Below are 6,000 nucleotides of genomic sequence, written 5' to 3' on the forward strand. Positions count from 1 at the left end.
GTCCCGTTTCTGTTTTAAAGGAAACAGGCGCTAGCAAAGTTTTCCTCGGAGTGTGTATGTTTGAGAGAGCGTGTGTGAGAGTGACTGTGAGAGAGAGTGAATGTGCGAGTGTGTGTGTGTGACAGAGAGAGAGAGTGGGTGCGAGTGTGTGTGTGAGAATGAGAGTGTGCGCCAGGGTTCCCCTCCCTGTATCCACCCCAGCGATGCTGTTCTCTCCCCTGTCCCCTGCTCCCCTTCCAGCCACCCAGGGAATCGCTCGGTGCCTGGAGGGGGGGGCCGGGGAGAGAGCATCCCTGGGGGGGGGGGGGGGGAGGGGGTAGGACCAGCGCAGGACATCCCCTGGGGGGGGGACTCACTGGACAGAACACGCGCTGCAGCTCATTCTCTTCTACGCATCAGCCCCCCTGATCCCGTCCCCTCAGCCACCCCTGCAGTGCAGACGGTACCCGGTACCCCACCTCCTGCTCCAGCGCCTCCGGACCGCTCCCTCCCAGCACCGCAACCCTTACCGACCAGTGCGCTGCTCTTCACCTCCAGGACGACGACGGCTTAGTTCTCCCGTCCTCCTCCTCCCCATCCCGGCTGCAAAGGCCGAAGCGCCGCCCCCTCCTCCTCCCCCCCTTTCTCCTGCACTACGGTACCTACCGCCGCGGCCCCCAGCCACTGCGCATGCTCCCCGTGCACGCGCGCAACCGCAGCAGTACTCAGCGCCCCACCCGTCCGGGAGGGACGTGCAGGTTGCTTCCGGCTATGGATTTGCAGTTGGCTCCTTGAATCTGCTCCGCCCTCAACGTCATAATGTTTGACGCGAGGGCGGGGCCCAGAGACTGTGTTTTTCGAGGCTTCAGAGCTTCGATCATATGAACCTTGGCTTCAGTGACGTCAGAAGCCAATAGAACATTGAGGGTGAGTTTTATATATATAGATTACTACTCTACTTATGAAAAGTTATTCATTATACTTCCTCTGTGTACATCTGTATGCTGCACAAACCGGCATGTTTGAAAATATAAGTGAGATTACATAAAAATGCTACCAACAATAAAGGACGACAACATGAATGCAGCAGCTCATAGGCTTGTTTGCTTTTGTTTTGAGTGTACGGTAATGACGGCTACGCGAGGAAGGGGAAGTAGATTGACCTAATTGGCTTCAACTCCCTCGCTCCCACAACATTGTCTATTCAACTCTCCTCCAGCCCTGGGAACCCTCCCCACACATACCTCATCACCCTGGTGGTCTAGTAGCTTGCTTTGGGGCAGGAAAGATTCCTACTCTTTCCTGCCCGCTGCTGCCGCTTGCTTAAAGTGGCTGCCTAATTGCAAGGCCGACGCTTGAAGTCTCGGCAGCCACATTAAACAAGCAGCGGCAGCAGACAAGAAAGAGAGGGGATCTTTCCTGCCCTGAAGGAAGCCACCAAACCACCAGGGTGATCCGAGGTACGTGTGGGAAGGGAAAGCAAACCTTGTTTTGTTTTACCATTCCGCAGAAATCCCGCAGGACCCGGGTCCATCCCCATGGACCTCGGTCCATCCCCACGGACCTCGGTCCATCCCCACAAGATAACAGTGGGATTCCCGTCATCCCCGTTCCTGTGCAGCTCTCTCTTGAGCCTGTGTGGGTGAATGGCTAGTTAGTAGCCACAACCATTGAAGGCCTGGGAGGAAATAGAGGTTTTCACCTGCTTTATAAAATAAATGTAATCTTCGAGGTAGGCATGGCCTCTCTACAGTGGATTACAGAGCTGCTTGAGGGAGTTGGGAGCTGTTCCAAATAAGCTCACTGATCCATGTAATTCACGATTTTAATTTAGTGATGATACAGTTAGGGATACTACCTGGCAGGACCTCTAAGGAAATCTCAAAGGTGTGAAATATATACTCTTCAGAAACAAAAAAAATAGAGGTTCTTTGACCAAAATCATCACTTCAAATTAAAACAATTTTCCAACTATATTCTTTTGACTTCATCTATTCCTTCTCTTAAAAAAAAAAAATTTTCAGATGACCCTAAAACCAGCTGAATTTCAGTTTACCAACAGTAAATATTCAAAAGGTAAATTTGCACCACTTAAGTTAATTTTGCATACCCAAGCAGGCTCATAATCTAAACTGTACCTGAGAATGGAAGGTGAAATTACTTGCCCATAGTCACAAAGAGTATCAGTAGAACAAGCAGGATTTGAACCTTGGTTTCCAACGTTTACAACCTGCTTCTAATCACCCATGCACTTTCATCAGTTATACTAAAAAAAACAACTGGCTGATACATCACCAAAACAAGCTTAGGAAATCCCAATACAGTCAATAAAGTTTATCTTATTTCAATTCAATGTCACATTAAAGTTAAGATTACAAATATGTGAAATTAAAAAGTATTTAGAACTGCAATATCAACTCCATGTTAGAATAAACTGGTAGGCCACAACATCCAACTGGTGTCACTGCACTATCACCTCTGGCAATCCAAGACCCCCCCCCCCCCCCCCCCAGCAGTGTGAACTCAAGTGAGAACACCACAGCTCCTGATTTCAGTCCTGTAGAGGACAAATCACTGCAACCAGCCCCCTATCTCTGTGCTGCTGCACAGTTAACAGTCACAATCAGCCCCCATGCTTGGAGATATAACCAGAAGTCACTATTTAGGCATAGGTGAACATCCTGCTGTCAAGACACAAGAAAATGCTTTAAGAATTAAGAAACTAGTAAAGACAACAAAGTAAAAAGGTAACTTAAAAAGGAACATAAAAGGAATCTCTCCTGGCTCCTAAGAATTCTGAATGGCCTAAGTTATCAAAATATTTTTGAAGCCCTGGTCATAAAAAAAAGTTGATTGAAACATGTCACTGGAATTTCTTTGCTTTACAAACCACACATGCTTTCGCCTGACTCCTCAGGGACAAAAGTCACAGCTCCTTTTACCAAGCTGCAGTGCTAACACACACTTACGGGACAGGATGAGGCATCCTGCAGTAAAATCCCAATATGTGCACACAAACCATATGATAAAGTTTCTTTGTATTTCTCTGAGGGAGGTGTTGGGATAGAGTTGGCATGACAGTGTGAATAACTGATTAGCACATGAGCCCTTTACCTGCCTCCAAAATAGGTGGTAGGTAAGGGCTCACACACATAGCAACATTAGCACATGGCCGTAAGTTCAAGAAAAACCCACGTAAGGGTGCACTAAGGCCATTTTTTTACTACAGCTTAGTAAAAGAAGCCTAAAGTTTGATTGCTGTCTTTCCTAGTTCAATGAGGAAAGACAATCCAGAGGCTGATCCAACACACATAGTAAGTAGAAATGTGCAAAAATCAAGACTTCAGCTGAACAAATAAATCCCAGAAAGGGTACATTTTCAAAAAGGAAACAAAAATTATACAATATGTAATTTTACCATACATAGGAGCTCTTTTACAAAACTGAGGGTCATTCCCAGGTGCTAAGGCCATTTTTGCCACCAGGGTAAAATGGCCTATTTTTCAATTTTCCATATTGATAGGCACATGCTAATGTCCCCATTAGCGCTTGGCCCCTATCTTCACCTATTCTGTAGGCGGTAACAGCTCATGCATTAATCAGTTCGAATGCAGTTGCACTGATTAGCGAAGAGCATGCTCACTCTCCACCCTCACCGCTAAAAAATAAATTTTATTTTTTAGTACATGGTAGTGCCTGCCCCCCAATCCCAAAATTACCGTAGGACGCCTGGGCACACCCCACAGTAGCACATTTTTTAGCTGTGGTAAGCATACATTAGTGCTTACCACAGCTTAGTAAAAGGACCCCACAGTATCTGCTCTACCTGTAAAATTATTTTAATTGAAAAAGGTATGTTACACCAACTGTCCAAATTAGATTACAATCTTAAACAAAACTGTGCAAAATATTCTAAATTTACATCTACAACTGCTTTAAAAACTTCACAAAGTGAAACAAACAAAAAAACAAGTAACTTTCTAGCAGTGTTGAACAGCAGTCAAAAGACGCACTGCAGGTCTGGTAGCAACTAACACAGCTTTGATTCCTGCTGACAGAGGTGAAGAACTCAGCAGACAAGTAAGATTTCATCTGTAACATGATAAAGTAAATGAAGTCCAATTCAATGGCACCCTATACCCAAAAAACAACATCATGTGGAATTTTTAGCTATAAAGACGAAACTTACATTATATATACACACGCACACCCTGCCTAAGATACACAACCAAACGATGGGCGACGCTTTAAAACATCTGCACCACATGAGGAACTGTAAACTAAAATATACTTGCTATAGAAAGGCCAAATAGAAACTACCTCAAAACAGCAAAGTTTGTTAAGATTTCATTTCGCTAGTAGTACCCTGAACGACGCTATATAAAAATTAGTTATTAAATTAGCTTACGCTAACAAAAATCTGGGGACAAGACATAACCTCAAAATAGAAGGTCGAGAGACTTCCCGCTGGGGCATGTGGCTTTAAAGGTTTAAAAATTAAACAAACACATTAACTGTGAATAAACACTATTAAAAACTTTAGTCTACTTCGGTGTAACTGCAGCAATCTTCAGCAAGACAATTACTGTATAGCTCGCCCATATGAAAATTTAAACAAAAATTAACAATTTAAAAATTCACGTCGCTCATGTTTACAAGCTGAAAAAAAGGCACAGTTCTAATCAACCCTTAATTATAAACAATCTGAAACAATGAATGAACAAACAAGAAAAACAGAACTAAATGGAAACATAAATATAACAATCCGGCCATAAGAAACATGGTTAAGTGACAGTAGCGGACGTCGCTTTGCGGGACCACCCGCGTCTGCTCCCCGCCCCCTCCAGCCTCGGGCGCAAGCAGTATATCCTGAAACATGGCGGCTTCCATGCCTAGCACCAGGCTGATTCATCGCAACAGACTAACGCGGCCACTGCACACCAGCAACAAACCGGCTGGGGGGGTAGGGGATGTAGGGAGAGAAAGTAGAGTCGGGATAAAGCACTCGCGTCTCTAACCAATAAAGCTCTCCCATTATCGCTCAGATGGTTCTGCCTCTGCGGCAGGCACCTTGGACCGAAACCAGCCACCCGGCTTCCCACCCCGCAAAGGAATCCGGAGGCAAACCAACAGTAAAGACAGATGGGCGAGGGAGAGCCAAACCCGAATCAGTAGAGAATACAGAGGAAACCCCCTTCACTTTCCCAATAAGGAATACCGTGGCCCTCGTACCCCCACCAAGAACAGTTAGGACAGTGATAGAATACACAGAACTGCAATTAGTAATCATGCAGATAATACAGGAGGCTCCATCTCACCTGTCACCAACAACCTAGCTGAACTCTCTGACAAATCGGGGATACCAAGCCAGCCAACCACCCCCACCCACCCCGCAAGGCACCGTGGCCTCCTCGGCAGCCCGGCCTATTTGCAACCGCCGAACAGAACGACGTCGGGGGGGGGGGAGGGGGGAGGAGAAGGCCAACTAAGTCTCAACGCGGGGGTGGAGAAGAGGGGGGGTGCGTGGTGGAAAGCCAACAGAATTACCATCCAGTGACGAAGCAGTTTAAAAATAAAGAATAAGAAAGAAAATAAAAAAATAAATCGAAAAGTATAAGTAAACAAAAATGCACCTTCACAATGCGCTTATTTATCCAACAACTACAGACGCCAAGAAGAAAAAAAAAAGCACAAGATAACTCTCGCCTTTTTCCTATTCGAGGTGAGGCACACCAACACAACCAAACTTCCTGCTCCTAACGGAAGTTCCTCCCCTCCATGGTTACAGGCTGAGAGATTGGCCGTTGTCAAGGGCCTCGGAACCCTACGCATTCTGGAAGCTGATCTCGGAATGGCTGCAGGGTGGGACCGACGTTAGGAAGGGGCGGGAAAGAGAGTGCGGCAGAAGTGAACAGTGCCGAAACTGGGAGGGCGGGAGCGGAGTCAGCAGAGGTGTGCAAAGTTTCTCCTCCTACGTCACGTGAAAGCTGATTTGCATTTGGGGGCGGTCTTGAGGTGCAC

General features: G+C 46.2%; 1 protein-coding gene across 1 annotated transcript in view; it reads right to left on the minus strand.

Moving 5' to 3' along the window:
- LOC115467117 (la-related protein 4B-like) overlaps positions 1-5,726 on the minus strand; it is a 361,916-nt gene extending 356,190 nt beyond the window's left edge. Inside the window, exon 1 of the mRNA XM_030198824.1 lies at positions 5,613-5,726. The gene's annotated coding sequence lies outside the window, so the exon portion shown is untranslated. The remainder of the gene's footprint in view (positions 1-5,612) is intronic.
- Between the last annotated feature and the right edge of the window lie 274 nt (positions 5,727-6,000).

The sequence above is a fragment of the Microcaecilia unicolor genome, chromosome 1 (assembly GCF_901765095.1).
Source record: "Microcaecilia unicolor chromosome 1, aMicUni1.1, whole genome shotgun sequence".
Classification (NCBI taxonomy): domain Eukaryota; kingdom Metazoa; phylum Chordata; class Amphibia; order Gymnophiona; family Siphonopidae; genus Microcaecilia; species Microcaecilia unicolor.